At 37.9% G+C, this 16,549-nt stretch overlaps 1 pseudogene; it reads right to left on the reverse strand.

The window, feature by feature from the left end:
- Positions 1-14,693: 14,693 nt before the first annotated feature.
- LOC138173753 (putative monooxygenase p33MONOX pseudogene) lies at positions 14,694-15,883 on the reverse strand (annotated as a pseudogene).
- Positions 15,884-16,549: the final 666 nt, after the last annotated feature.

Raw genomic sequence — 16,549 nt, forward strand, 5'->3', positions numbered from 1 at the left:
AGAAGTGGTATAAGCACACTCTCAAGGCGTCTCTGAAGGACTTTGGAATTGATTGTGAGCCATGGGAGATACTGGCACAGGGTCATCCAGCAAGGTATGCCCTCATCAAAGAAAGCACTGAACTCTATGAGCAAGGCAGAATTTCAGTAGCTTAAAAGAAATGTAAGATGCACAAATTTAGAGATATCTCCACTCCAAATGTTCATATGGACTATTTGTGTCCGACCTGTGGTGGAGTCTTCCAAGCATTGTACTTGACTCCAACATGGTGATGTCATTGTGGTCCTTTTCAAGAACAAAGGAAAACAGCCAATCAACCCACCCGGCAGGAAGGGCAGGAGACATCCTTTAAGTCCCACCTAGAACAAACTATAGACATAATGTAGTAGGGCAAGGAGACTGAGGCAGAGAATGTAGGAAACTAGTGAAAAGCTAATTTCAGAGGACCTACTTTTAAATCTTCTTGCTGCTTGAAGATACAGTGCCCCTACTTAATAATTCCTGCATGTTTAGAAATGCTGAATAGTCAATTTGATATTGCTGTAACTGCTAACAACATAGACCTTTTGGAGGGTTTAGGGAGGACTGGCACCTTTGGTGTGAGGTCTTGCTTAACCCTCTTTGGGGATCCTTTGGTGTCCACCTGTCACTCAATTCTCACTTGTGGCTCCAAGAAGCTGTAGCATGAGCTACATGGCCATACTCCAGTAGATGGGATAAAACACGTTGACGATAACCAAGAGGCCTAAAACCCATCAGTGAGTTAGGGCGTTGTCTATCCTAACCATATAAAGGCTATACCCTGCCCCCAGTGGATGGTGGGTGAGAATAATTTGTTCCAATGGCTATGAAGATGACTGAAATTTGGTCAGACATCAAAGATGCTAAGGTCATTTACGGCAAACCAGGCTATTGCCAGTCATCCTGACTTCTTTCTTACCACTGGATTTCAATAAGTCTGGAAGAGAGAGTCAGGTTGATGACTTTATGCAGCTCTGCCTCACTTAAATCCAGTTCATGAACAAGTCAAGACATCACCCCATGACTGATGAACAATAGATGTCTACACAGGACTTAAGGGTTTGCAAAACTCTTTCCTTATATTATTTCATTTAATATTCACAACAGCCCTTTGAGAAAGCACTATAGGCACTGTTATTTACTTTTCCACATGAAGAAACAGAGTCTCGGAAAGGGTAAGTGATTTATCCAAGGTCATGCAACTGTTAAATGGCAGAAGGTGATTAAAATCAAGTTCTTTCCTGACTCAAAGTATAGTGTTCTTTCTTCTAGACACATTCTCTTGACACTTTCTAACAGGAAATGATAAAGGCCTCTGATTCAGAGGTAAGGTTGGAGTACAGTTAGCTGTAGAGAGTAATACTCAAAAGGACAATGCCCATGGAGGGTAAGGATCAAACGTGACTGATCCAAGTGGCTAGAAGACCAGTAAATGACAAAATGATAGCTCTAATCCACAAAATGTGACCACCAAGGATAATCCCTTTCTTATGAGGAGATGATGTAGTTGGTCAGGTTTACAGAGACAACAAAGATTGATGGAAACAGTGGGTGGATCTGACTACAGTCAGACCCTCTGGTTCTGGGACATCTCATGTTGGGGCCACAGAGAACAAAAGAGAGGCCAACTTAGATGAACCAAGTCTGAGTCATTTTTTCTGTAAGGGTAACACGTCTTGGGAACATATACCAAACAAATTGCCTGATGTGCAACAAAAACCAAGTGGAGTTGAGGATAATAGGAGTGTATTTTTCTGTTGTTGTGGGAGAGAGACAAGCTCATACAAGCTAGGTGCATGTGAAAGGAGAGTTTAGCACTGATTTGTCAGAGCCAGCACTAGAAGGGATTGGATTGGGGCCCTAAGTTTGCATTTCTTTTTTATTTTCTGCTATGACTTAATTTGCTTTAGAGTTTACTGTGGAACCAATATGCTGTCACCATCTAATCAAATGCAAATAATTCTATTCTTTGGAATTCTGGTAAGATCATGCTGAGGGTTCGGGGGTGGGACAGGGAAAATAGTAGCAGTGGATAAAATCAGTAATCTGTAGATTATTTGATCCCATCTAATAGTATTTGGAAAAAAGTTTGAGAAGCAACATCTGGATGACCATAGTGAATTCACCATTAAATGGACATTTTTCATCTGTCTTATTTGCTCAGATTTATCTTAAAATGTAGGGCAGGTGGGTGAGTGTTTATAATCATTCTATAATTATGTATTGAGCACTTATTATGTGTGCCAGGTATTGCAGGTTATATAAAACAGATACAAGGCACAGTCCTCACGTTGTAGAGACCTGTAACATAGAGTTATGTCACACATATATAGAAAATTAAATAAAAATACAAGGCAGTATCTGATTGAGTGCTGGGTTCAAGAGACTCAGAATCTGACAACTGGAAAGGATTTTAAAAGCTATAGATCTAAGCCATATCTAACCAAGACTCTCTTCTGAATAGCTACAACAAATGGCCAGGCAGCTTCTGGTTGGAGACCTCTATTGAGAGCAGAACTCATTACCTTTCTAGGTTGCCCATTCCACTTCTGGTTAGATATTTATTATATCAAGCTTAACCCATCTCTTAAATTTATTCAGTCATTTCAGTTGTGTCCAAATTTTTGTGACCCCCATCTGGGGTTATCTTGGCAAAGATGCTAGAATGGTTTGCCATTTCCTTCTCCAGCTCATTTTTCAGATGAGGAACTGAGGATGAAGTGACTTGCCCAGGGTCACACAGCTAGGAAGTGTCTGAGGCTAGATTTGAAGTCTTCCTGACTTCAGGTCCAGTGCTCTATCCACTGTGTGACCTAGCTGTCATATCTGCTTTTGTGTGTCTGCCTCTTTAGGGAATAGTATTATATCTCTACAATTACTCTCCCCTAAAGAGGCAAACACTTAAAGGTCTCTCAAGCTCAAATGCTTGTAGATATTTTTTGAAATTGAGTCACTACTTCCTCCTAGTTCTGTCCTCTAAGGCCAACAAGGACAATCAGACTCCATTCCCATGTGCTAACCCACAAACCACTTTAATATGGTTATCATAATCACCTTTATTCTGAAGCCTGAACATGTCCAGTTGCTTCAACCGATCCTTAAATTTTTATATTGTCCTCTTTTCTCAAGTCCCTTTGCCTAATTATCCTATTAATTCTTACCCTGGAAAACCCCCGTTATCTTCTGCCTTAGTTTTTACTTATATACTGCTTAATGAAGTTGGTGAAAAACCACAAAACTATCCTGACTGGGTCCATTAGAAGTTTGTGTTGGAGTGGCTAGGTGACACAGTGAATAGAGCACTGACCCTGGAGTCAGAAGGACCTGAGTTTAAATCCGACCTCAGACACAACACTTACTAGTCATGCGACCTTGGGCAAGTCACTTAACCCCAATTGCCCTGCCTTCCCCCTCCAAAAAGAAAAAAAAGTTTGTGACCCAGCAATAACACTTCTAGGGTTATATTCCAAAGAGATCATAGAAGTGGGAGGAAGACCCATATGTACAAGAATATTTATAGCAGCTCTTTTTGTGGTGACAAAGAATTGGAAATTAAGGGGGTGCCCATCAATTGGGGAATGGCTGAACAAGTTGTGGTATATTCATGTAATGGTATACTATTGTGCTATAAGAAACGAGGAGCAGATGGACTTCATATTTACCTGGAGAGGCTTATATGAACTGATGCTGAGTGAGAAGAGTAGAGCCAGGAGGAATTTGTACACAATTACAGACACAACGTATGTGTGATGACCAACTTTGATAGACTGGACTCCTCTCAGCAATGCAGTGATATGTCAATCCCAAAAGACTCATGATGGAAAGATGTCTACATCCAGAGAAAGAACTAGGAAGAACCTGATCTTTTTCTTGTTTGGTTTTATGTCCTCTTCACCATTTTTCATTCCATCTTATACAATCTGTCTTTATAACCTTACTAATGTCTAATGTGAAAATATTTGCAGATCCTATATTTGATTGTATGCTGTCATGGGGGGGGAGGGGAGGAAGGGAGAGAAAATTTGAAACTCAAGGGATTGTGGAATTGAATCTTGTAAAGTAAAAGTAAACAAACAAATTAATAAAGACCAAAAAAAAGTTTGTGTTACATAATCTCAACAGGGTCCTTACTGCAGCAAAGCAATACTGTTATACCTCCCTAAGCAGTTCACTATCCCAATTACTGCAGTGGAAATTCCAAACCTCTTCACCCCTCCTCAAATTTCTCATGGCTCCCTTCCTCCTGCCCTTTCAGCTGAGAGTCTTACCTCATGTTTCACTGAAAAAAAGTTGAGGCCATTTGCAATGTACTCCCTCTTTCCTGTTTCTTATCTCATACCACTTATATCACTGCCATTATTTCCTTTACACCTGTTTCACATGAAGATGAGGCTCTTCTCCTTGCCAAGGCAAATCCCTCTGTATGGACAAGTGATCCCATTCCACCTAATCTTATCCAGCAGATTTCTCCCTCTAATCATCAATACTGTCTCATTAATCTTCAGTTTCTTCTTGTCTGCCGGCTTCTTCTGTATTGCCTATAAACATGCTCAAGTTTTCCCCATGCTCAAAAAGCTTTCACTTGATATGTTTATCCTTGCTACCCTTCATCCTGTATTACCTATTCCTCTCATGGTTAAACACCTTAAGAAGGATGTTTAGAATTGATGCCTCTACTTTCTTTCCTCTCACTCTTTTCTTATCTCTTTGTAGTCTGACTTCTACCTCTTTATTCAACCAAAACTGCTCTTTCCATAATTACTGCTGATCTCTTAATAGCCAAATATAATGTCCTTTTCTTATTCCTCATCCTTCTTGACCTCTCTGCAGCCTTTGACACTATTGATCACCCTCTTCTCCTTGATGTTCTCCCTTCTCTTCTTTTCACTAGTTCTCTTTTTCTGATATTTCTTTTTCCATGACACTGCTCTTCCCTGGTTCTTCTCCTACCAATCTGACTACTTCTTTTCAGTTTTCTTTGCTGGATATTCATCCATACCACACTTGCTAACTGTGGGGGTCCTGCAAGTTCTGTACTCAGCTCTCTTCTTCTCTCTCTATACTAATCCAGTGGTAATCTCATTAATTCCCATCATTTCATTTATCATCTCTATAAGGATGATTCTTAGATCTACTTGTCCAAACTTAACCTCTTTTCTGCTCCCTTCTTTGTTCTGTGACTTCAAATACCCTAGTATAAGTCCTCATCACTTCACACATTTATTATTGCAAGATCTACCTCATTTATCTCCATCATTCCAATCCATCTCCTACTCAGCTATCAAACTGATATTCCTAATATACAGGTTTGATCATATCACTCCTCTTATTCAATAAATTCTAGTGGCACCCTAATACTTGCAAAATCAAATATAAAGTCCACTTTTTGTCTTTTAAAACCCTACATAACTTGGCCCCTTCCTACCTTTCCAGCTTTGTTATACACTATTCCTCTACACATAGTCTGATCCAGTGGCACTGGTCACCTTGCTATTCATGGTACATGATGTTCCATTTCCCAATTCTGAATGTTTTCACTGGCTGGTTTCCACACCTGGAACCTTCTCCCTCCTCATCTTCACCTCTTAGCCTTCTGACTTCCTTCAAGTCTCATTCAAAAGTCCAGCTTCTTCAAGAAGCCTTCCCAATCCTCCTTAATCTTGGTGCGTTCCCTCTGAGACTACCTTCACTATATCCCATATATATCTTCTTTGTACATAGATCTTCATTTGCTGTCTCCATCACTAGACTATGAGCTGCCTGAGAGGAGGGATTGCATTTCTTTTTTTTATTTCTTTGTAACCTTAGTGATTAGCATTCTGTCTGTCAAATTGTAGGCACTCATTTTCACCTGGCCTCTTAAAATCTTTGCAATATTATTTTGGATATTCTCTAGCTGATCCATGTCTCTTACAAAATGTGACCAGAACAGGACACAATACCTCTAATGTTGACTGCCCAGAGAAGAGTATCAAGAGTATATTAATTTCATCATAATAGACAATGCAATATAAGGAGAAAATAAGTATAAGGCTTTTTTGTTTATTTGTTTTCACGTCACATCATTGATCTCTGTTGGGCTGCAGCCCACTAAGAATCTCAGATTTGTGTTTGTTTGTTGTTTTATAGGAACATTCTCTAGCCATGCTTCTTTCACCCTTTCTTTGTGAGGCTGACTTTTTAAAGTCCAAGTATAGAGTTTGTATTTATCCTTATAAACTTTAACTTATTTCTTTTAGCACTGGTTTTGGAGCAAAAATAATGTTGGTCAAGTCTGGTCTTTGATTGTAATGCCCACAATGCATTTGGGCAAGTCAGTTGACATCAGATAACTTTTCCCCCCAAAGATGATCCTCTTCCAATCTTTGCTACTGTTATTGACAGTAGAACACCCAGGTAGATTCACCCAGGTTGACATCAGTCATTCTTCTTTTTTTAATTAATTTTTTTCCTTTTAGTTTACAGGATTCAATTCCACAATTCCTTGAGTTTCACATTTTGTCCCCCTCCCTCCCTTCCCCCCATGGGGGCATATAGTCAAGTATAGGTATATATATATATATATATATATATATATATATATATATATATATATATGTATATGTATGTATGTAAATACTTTCACATTATACATTAGTTAGGTTATAAAGACGGATTGAATCAGATGGAATGAAAAATGCAAAAGAGGACATAAAACCAAACAAGAGAAGGAAAAAGATTAGGAATTTTGCTTCCCCCTGGATATAAACTCAGTTCTTTCTAGTTCTTTCTCTGGATGCACATATTTCTCTCCATCATTAGTCTTTTGGGATTGACTTATATCACTGCATTGCTGAGAAGAGTCCAGTCTATCAAAGCTGGTCATCACACATATGTTGTGTCTGTAATTGTATACAAATTTCTCCTGGTTCTACTCTTCTCACTCAGCATCAGTTCTTTTAAGCCTCTCCAGTTAAATATGAAGACCGTCTGCTCCTCGTTTCTTATAGCACGATAGTATTCCATAATATGCATATACCACAACTTGTTCAGCCATTTCCCAATTGATGGGCACACCCTTAATTTCCAATTCTTTGCCACCACAAAAAGAGCTACTATAAACATTTTTGTACATATGTGTCTTCCTCCCGCTTCTATGATGTCTTTGGGATATAACCCTCAGAGGAGTATTACTGGGTCAAAGGATATAAAAGTATTTATAGCCCTTTGGGCATAATTCCAGATTGCTCTCCAGAAAGGCTGGATCAGTTCACAACTCTACCCGCAATGCATTAGTGTTTCAATTTGCCCACATCCTCTCCAGCATTTGCCATTTTCCTGTTTTGTCATCTTACCCAATCTGACTGGTGAGATGTGGTACCTCAGAGTTGTTTTGATTTGCATTTCTCTAATAAATACTAAATTAGAGCATTTCTTCATGTGCTTATAGATATCTTTAATTTCTTTCTCTGAAAACTGCCTGTTCATATCCTTTGACCATTTCTCAATTGTGGAATGACTTGTATTCTTATAAATTTGACTCAATTCTCTGTATATTTTAGAAATGAGGCCTTTGTCAGAGACATGGGTTGTAAAGATTCTTTCTCAATTTCCCACCTCCCTCTTAATCTTGGTTACATTGGCTTTGTTTGTCCAGAAGCTTTTCAGTTTCGTGTAGTCAATATTATCCATTTTACATTTTATAATGTTATCTAATTCTTGTTTAGTCATGAAGTCTTTCGCTCTCCACAAGTCTGATAGGTAAACTATTCCTTGTTTTAGGAGACTGCTTACAGTATCAACCTTTACACCTAGATCATGTACCAATTTAGACTTGATTTTGGTATAAAGTGTTAGATAATGGTCTATGCCCAGTTTCTGCCATACTATATTCCAGTTTTCCCAGCAGTTTTTGTCAAATAGTGAGTTCTTATCCCAAAAACCAGCGTCTGGGGGTTTATCAAACAATAGATTACTATAGTCCTTGACTACTGAATCTTGTGTGCCTAATCTATTCCATTGATGCACTCCTCTATTCCTCAGCCAGTACCAAGTAGTTTTGATGACTGCTGCTTTATAATACAGATGGTAATCTGGTATAGCTAGTCCACCTTCCCTAGCATTTCTTTTCATTAATTTCCTTGATATTCTGGACCGTTTATTCTTCCAAATGAATTTTGTTACTATTTTTTTCTAGCTCTATAAAATAGTTTTTTGGTAAATTAATTGGTATGGCACTAAATATATAATTTAATTTAGGTAAAATTGTCATTTTTATTATATTAGCTCGACCCAGCCACGAGCAATTGATATTTTTCCAATTAGTTAGATCTGACTTTATTTGTGTGAAAAGTGTTTTGTAGTTGTGGTCATATAGGTCTTGGGTTTTCTTTTTTTTTTTGGCAGATAGAATCCCAAATATTTTATAATGTCTACAGTAACTTTAAATGGGATTTCTCTTTCTATCTCTTGCTGTTGAATTTCATTGCAAATATATAGGAATGCCGAGGTTTTGTGTGGGTTTATTTTATATCCTGCAACTTTGCCAAATTTATTTATTGTCTCAAGTAGTTTTTTACTTGATTCTCTAGGATTCTCGAAGTATATAATCTGCAAACAGTGATAGCTTGGTCTCTTCTTTGCCTAATTTGATTCCTTTGATTTCTTTTTCTTCTCTAATTGTTACTGCTAACATTTCTAGTACCAAATTGAATAAGAGGGGTGATAGTGGACACCCTTGTTTCACCCCTGATCTTATGGGAAATGCTTCTAGCTTCTCCCCATTACATATAATACATGCTGATGGCTTTAAATAGATGCTACCTATTATTTTAAGGAAGGCTCCATTTATTCCTATACTTTCTAATATTTTTAATAGGAATGGATGTTGTATTTTGTCAAAAAGCCTTTTCTGCATCTATTGAGATGATCATGTGGTTTCTTCTAGGTTTATTGTTGATATGATCAATTATACTGATGGTTTTCCTAATATTAAACCATTCTTGCATTCCTGGCATAAATACTACCTGATCAAAGTGTATTATTCTTGAGATAAGTTGCTGTAGTCTTTTTGCTAGTATTTTATTTAGAATTTTTGCATCTATATGCATGAGGGAAATTGGTCTATAATTTTCTTTTCCTGATTTAGGTATCAGTACCATATTTGTGTCATAAAAAGAATTTGGTAGGAGTCCTTCTTCACTAATTTTCCCAAATAGTTTGTAGAGTATTGGAATCAATTGTTCTTTAAATATTTCATAGAATTCACTAGTGAATCCGTCTGGCCCTGGAGACATTTTCCTAGGGAGCTGAGTGATGGCTTGTTCAATTTTTTTTTTTCTGAGATGGGATTATTTAAGTAATTTACTTCCTCTGCAGTTAATCTGGGCAACTTGTATGTTTGTAAATATTCATCCATTTCCCTAAGATTGTCAAATTTATGTGCATACAATTGGGAAAAATAATTCCTAATTATTGTTTTGATTTCCTCTTCATTGGAGGTAGATTCACCATTTTCATTTTTGATACTCATAATTTGGTTTTCTTCTTTTTTTTTTTTTTTTATCATATTGACTAAGGGTCTATCAATTTTGTTGTTTTTTTCATAAAACCAGCTCTTGGTTTTATTTCTTAATTCAATAGTTTCCTTAATTTCAATTTTATTAATCTCTCCTCTGGTTTTAAATATTTCTAATTTAGTATTTAATTGGGGATTTTAAATTTGTTCTTTTCCTAGGTTTTTCAATTGCATGCCCAATTTGTTTACCTCTCTTTTCTCTAATTTAATCATGTATGCACTTAGAGATATAAAACTTCCCCTAAGAACTGCCTTTAATGTATCCCACAAATTTTGGTATGTTTTCTCGTTATTATCATTCCCTTGAATGAAATTACTGATTGTTTCTATAATTTTTTGTTTGATCCACTCATTCTTTAGGATTAAATTGTTTAATTTCCAATTCGTTTTTAGTCTGTCTTTCTCTGGCTCTTTATTGCATATAATTTTTATTGCATCATGATTTGAGAAGGATGCATTTAATATTTCTGCCTTACTGCATAGAATTGTGAGGATTTTATGCCCTAGAACGTGGTCAATTTTTGAGTATGTGCCATGAACCACTGAGAAGGAAGTATATTCCTTTTTATCCCCATTCAGTTTTCTCCAGAGATCTATCATACCTATCCTCTCTAAAACACTGTTCACCTCCTTAAATTCTTTATTGTTTATATTGAGGTTGGATTTATGAAGTTCAGAAAGGGGGAGATTAACGTCTCCCACTAGTATAGTTTTGCTATCTATTTCTTCTTACCTTCTCCTCTTGGAATTTGGATGCTCCACCACTTGGTGCATATATGTTAAGTAATGCTATTGCTTCATCCTCGATGGTGCCTTTTAACAGGATATAGTTTCCTTCCTTATCTCTTTTAATTAGGTCAATTTTTGCTTTTGCTTTATCTGAGATAAGGATTCCTACCCGTGCTTTTTTTTTTTTTACTTTAGCTGAAGCATGATATATTTTACTCCAGCCTTTTACTTTTACCCTGTGTGTATCCCTCTGTTTCAGATGTGTTTCTTGTAAACAGCATATTGTAGGATTATGATTTCTAATCCATTCTGCTATCCATCTCTGTTTTATGGGAGAGTTCATTCCATTCCCATTTATAGTTATGATTGTTATCTGTTTCTTTCCCTCCATCCTATTCCCACCCCTGTTCATATTTTTCCCCTTTCTCCCTTCCCCCCTTAATAGTTTTCCTTTTGACCACCACCTCCCTCAGTATTCCTTTATCAGCCCCCCTCCCTTTACCTCCTCTTTTGTAGCCCTTTCCCCCTGCTACTGCCTGTAGAATATTTTAATGCTTAATGAAGTATGTTATTTCTTTTTTGCACCAAGAGTGACAGGAACAAATCTCATGTGAAGCTCCTCTCCCTCCCCTCTTTCCCTCTGAAATGATACTTTTTGTGTTTCTTCTCCATAAAATCCTATGCTTAACTGGTTGTTATTCCCTCCTTGCACCAGAACCAATGAGGGAAAAGGTCATATGATTCCTATCTCCCTCTCTTCTTTTCCTCCGATATACAGTTTTTATGCCTCTTTGTGTGGCATAATTTACCCTTTTCTACTTCATTCATTCCTCTTCTTCCATTGCAGTCCCTATGTAGCCCTTAATAAGATTTTTTTATGATCATTTTGTGTATTTTATACTCATACCTTCTACTTGTCTATAACCAGTTTGCTCTTATCAAATAGCAGGGTGTGTGTGTGTGTTTTTCTTGTTTACCTTTCCAAGTCACTGTTGCATCTCGTAATTGGAGTTTGAATTTTCCATTGAGCTCTCGCTTTTTCATCAGGAAGGTCTGAAAATCTGTCATATCGTTGAATGACTATCTCTTTGCCTGGGAGAATATGCTCAGTCTCGCTGGGTATGTGATCCTTGGTTGTAACCCGAGCTCTTTTGCCTTCTAGAAAATTGTATTCCACGGCCTCCGATCTTTCAGTATAGAGGCTGCCAAATCCTGTGCAATCCTCACTGTGGGCCCTAGATATTTGAATTGTTTCTTTCTGGCCACTTGAACTATTTTCCCTTTTATCTCTTAGTTCTGGAGTGGCCACAACATTTCGAGGATTTTTCAGTTTGGGATCTCTTTGAGCAGGTGTCCGGTGGATTCTCTTGATTTCTGTTTTACCCTCAGGTTCTAGTATCTCAGGGCAGTTTTCCTTAACGAGCTCTTGGAGAATGTTGTCCAGGCTCATTTTTTCATCATGATTTTCTGGTAGGCCTATGATTCTCAGATTATCTCTCCTGGATCTGTTTCCCAGGTCAGTTATTTTTTATTTGAGGTATTTTACCTCTTTTTCTAATTTTTCATTCTAGTTGTTTTGTTTGACTAATTGTTGGTTCCTCATAGAGTCATCTGTTTCCATTTGGTTGATTCTAGTTTTTAGCTAATCATATTCCTTGGTTAGTTTTTGGAGCTTCTTTTCTATATCATATACTTTTCTTTTTAGAGAGATGTTTTTTTTCATTATAATGTTTTTCTAATTCTGCTATTTTGGTTTTCAGAGAATTATTCATTTTGTCTTCTATCTCTCTCACTTTGTTTTCAAAGTTCCTTTTGATCTTATCTAGGAGAGCCTTCTATGATTGGGACCTGTTCCCTGTTGATGTTTCAGCTGTGGGTGTGGAGTCCACATTGTCTCCCTCTGAGTTTGGTTCCTCCCTCTGAGGATAGTAGGACTCCAGAGTCTTTGTCTTTGTAGTCTGCTTTTTACCCATTTTGAGGCAAGGCCCTAGCCACGCCCTTCCTCTAGGGATCCCATGCCTTTACTGTAGAGGGTTTTGCCCTGGGTTTTCAGGGTCAGATGTGGGGTTTGGAGCAGGTGAGATTCACTCTGTCATCCTGGTCTTTGGAGGTCCTGATAGGGCCTTTTTTTTTAAATTTCTGTGCTATGAAGTGGTAGCCCCAGGAGTATTTGCTGTCCAGGACAGGGGCCCCTGTATTTGCTTCTTACCTTGCTCTTTCCAGTCCCAGCCCTTTGGTGATAGGCCTGGTAGTGGCCTTTGTGGTTGGTGGGAAGACTTGCCCTCTGAGTTGATCAGGCCCCTTCTGGGTTTGCCTATCAACATCAGTCATTCTTAACTCTTTATTCTCTATCACTCCACAAATCTAGTGAACTGCTAATTGTCAATTCTATCTCCATCTATCTCCATCACATCTGTAATTTCTCTTTTTCTCCATACATGACCACCAATCTAGTTGTGTCTCTTGTTTTTTTTTTACCTAGACTATTGAAATGACCCCTTCACTGTTCTTATTCAAAATTCTTTCCTTTCTAATCTGCTTCCTTATAACTCTAAAAAAATCTTTTTCTAATGCTCAGATCTGACCATGTCACACCCTTCTCAAAACAAACTCCAGTAACTTTCTGTTATTGAGTCAAATATAATCTTTTCTGCTTGGAATTTAAAATCCTTCAAAAACTGATTCCAACCTACCTTTCTAGATTTCATTATCATTTCTCCCACTGATAGAATTTTCAGTCCAGGCAAACTGGCCTTCTTACTGTCCCTTGCACATGACACTCTATCTTTTAGTCACTGACCTTTGTACAGTCTTTCCTCCATGTGTTTGGGGAATGTGCTCTCTCTTCATCTCTACCTTTTTGAATCCTTTGGGCTGAAGTATATCTTTTTCCTGACCTTCCCCTGACCTCATTTCTAGTATCCCCTATTACCTTGTGTGTGTGTGTACACACACACACACACACACACACACACACACACAAAGTATATTTATTAAACATTTTTTACAAACATACCTCATTTTAATGTGCTTCATTATTGTGCTTGGCAGATATTATGTCTTTTACAAATTGAAGGTTTGTGGTAACCTTGCACTGAGCAAGTTTATTGGCACCATTTTTCCTACAGCATGTTCTCACATTGTGTCTCCTTTTTCCTCAGTCATTTTTGAAAATAGATATGGTATTTCTGGGTCAAAGAGTATAGGCAGCTTAATAACTCCTTGGGCATAATTCCTGGTTGCTCTTCAAAATGTTTCAATTAGTTCACAATTCCACCAACAATGAATTAGTGTCCCAGTTTTTCCACATTCCCTCCAACATTTGTCACTTTCCCCTTCGATCATTTTAAGCAGTCTGGTGGTAGGTATAAAATGATATCTATAAGTTTGCTTTAATTTTCACTTCTCTAATCAATAATGATTTGTAACATTTTTTCATATTAATATAAACTGTTTTTATTTCTTCATTAGAAAACTGCCTGTTCATGTCCTTTGACCGTTTATCAATTGGGGAATAATGTGTATTCTTATGGATTTGACCAAATTCTTTATATATTAGAGATATGAGACTTTTATCTGAGAAACTGACTAAAATTTTCTGCTAATTTTCTCTTTTCCTTCTAATCTGTGCAACATTTGCTTTATTTATACAAACCCTTTTTAATTTAATGTAATAGAAATTACATATTTCACACCTAATTTTTCCCTCTATAGCTTGTTTATTCATAAATTCTTCACCTATCCATAAGTCTTGTAAATAATATATCCCATGTTCATCTAATTTTCTTGTAATATCTCTCTTTATATCTAGGTCATGTGTTCACTTTGACCTTATCTTAGTAAATGGAAAAAGATTAAAAAAAAACCATCAATGACCTTTGATGTTACCATTGTAATTGTTTTGGGGAATCATGCATTATACCCATATAAGATGGTGAACTTAACCAATAAATGTGAGTGTTCTCATTTTTCCTTCAGCTTTCTCTCTCTCCTCAGGTAAGCTTATTCCCTGAAACACAGCAATGTTTTTTTTTTTCTTGGATAAAATATGCAGAACAAAGTCTACTAGATTTTAATTTCCTTTGCCCCCTTCAATCTAGTTCTATAGATTAGTAATTAGCTGTATTTTGTACAGTAAGCTGTATTTTGAGAAGTCATTCAGACCAATTTTGGAACATTACAGAATAGGTCTTCCTGCATTAGAAAGATTCAAGCTTTGCACAAATATTTAAAGAAACAATCACTACCTCCCCATCCTTAGCAGAATTGTAAATGGATGACATCTTTCCTATGTCAAGTGCAAGGTGGATGGGAAGAAAGAAAAGTCTAAGATGCTCTGTCTACATAACAGTGGGTGCACCAGGGAACACAACTTTGCTCATATGAAAAGGGAGCTTTAGAAGCCTGTAGGAGTCAACACATTTATGTCTCTTGGTTTGATGTTATGGGTTCGTGGAGGTTGTTTCTTTTCTTCTATCATTGGAAGGTCCATCTTAGGTGGCTTGAAGGCTGCTGGGTCTTCTGCAATTCTAGTAGCCTGAATCTTAATGAGGTCCATTGGTGATGTACCAATTCTGAGTACCTCTATAAGCCTGGACACTGAAACCCGAGTTGGATTTCTGAAGGGTTCTTGGTCCAAAAAGGCTCCATTTTTCAGATGAGGGTTTATCTCTATCTCCATTTCCAGAGTTCACGATGCTGACATCTAGGCCAGGTAAGGAAGTAGAAGATCCATGAGTAAACCAGACTCTGGGCTTTTGCTTGGGAGAAGAATAGGGTGTACTACTCGGAGAAGATTGGGCTGAAGCAATCAGTCTATCTTTTTTTTTTTGTCATTTCTCATTTTGTAACTTCACTTTATGGACTGCCTCTGCCACAGGGTGGTACTTGGTTTCTTCCGTGGCGAGGCCTTTATGGGGAGTGTATCCTGCATCTGTCAACCCTGCCTGCTGCTCAAAGCGCTGAATGTTCTCGTGTGTCTGTTTTGTAATTAGAGAATTCATGATGACGTGCGTAGCCTTGGCCTTCACCACTGGGGCCTTGTTCATTTGGTCACTGGAAGCTGAGGGAGTTACAGAGAAACTATTTTCTCCCTCCTCAACCTTGGAAAGCTGTGGGTACTTCCGATCTGGGATGACCGGCTTTTTCCACAGATGTCAGATGAAGGCGAAGTCATCAGTGTAGGATCCTCCAGGACATCATCATAAATGAATGCCCTTCAATGCATTCCAGTTGGCAAAGACATCTTGCCTAGAAGCCAACCTGTACAGGGCTCAATAGCAGGCACATCTGGCTCTCTGGATGATGCCATGAAAGATTGTGATCCAGGTATTTCTCTAGATAGATATCCAGAACTCTGATTCCCAAGGTGAATGTCAATGGATGTTATACAGATAATACAAAGATGTCAAAAGGGAACATTCTGTAGCTTGTGATGAACTTCCAAAAAGTCCCCAGCAGCTCTCATGCAGAGGCTCAGCTGGGTTTTCGTGAGAGGGGGAGGGATGGAGAAAAGTATGGAAAAGAGACCGTCTGTAGGCCGAGGCTCCTCCACGGACAGGAAACTGAGACTAGCAAGGCTCCCAGATCCCCCGTCACTCCCTAAGCACCGAAGCATGGGGCGAACCAAGGCCATGATGCAGTAGCACGAGGACCCACACAGACCTCAGTGGGGAGAAATAGAGTGCAGCCAACACAGCAATATTGAAATCAAGCCAATTAATAACCCTACAATGGCCTCTAAGTGTTCAAATGAAAGAGTCAATAGATATGACAAATTTTGTCATCTTATTTTAAGAAATCACCAGTCACCTCAGCCTTCAGTAACCACAAACCTGGTTATCAACAGACATCAATATTGAGGCAAGATCCTACACCAGCAGAATGGTTACCACTCATTGAAGCCGCAGACGATGGTTAGCATTTTTAGCAATAATGCATTTTTAATTAAGGTGTGTATATACATATATAAATTATATATATTTAGACATAATACTATCACACACTTAATAGATTACAGTAGAGTATCAACATAACTTTTATATACACTGGGAAACCCAAAAATTCATGTGATTTGCTTTATTGTGATATTCCCTTATTGCAGTGCTCTGGAACCAAACCCACAATATCTCCAAAGTATGCCTGTACACAGCATTCTTTGCCATGGAGTAGAACATTAAATGAGGAAGATCTGGGTATCATCCAAGGGAGATTTGGTTCTGGAAGTACTCAGAGGAAGAGACT

The sequence above is a fragment of the Petaurus breviceps genome, unplaced genomic scaffold (assembly GCF_028583685.1).
Source record: "Petaurus breviceps papuanus isolate PSGF00001 unplaced genomic scaffold, PetGlider_PUasm1.0 129, whole genome shotgun sequence".
Lineage (NCBI taxonomy): Eukaryota > Metazoa > Chordata > Mammalia > Diprotodontia > Petauridae > Petaurus > Petaurus breviceps.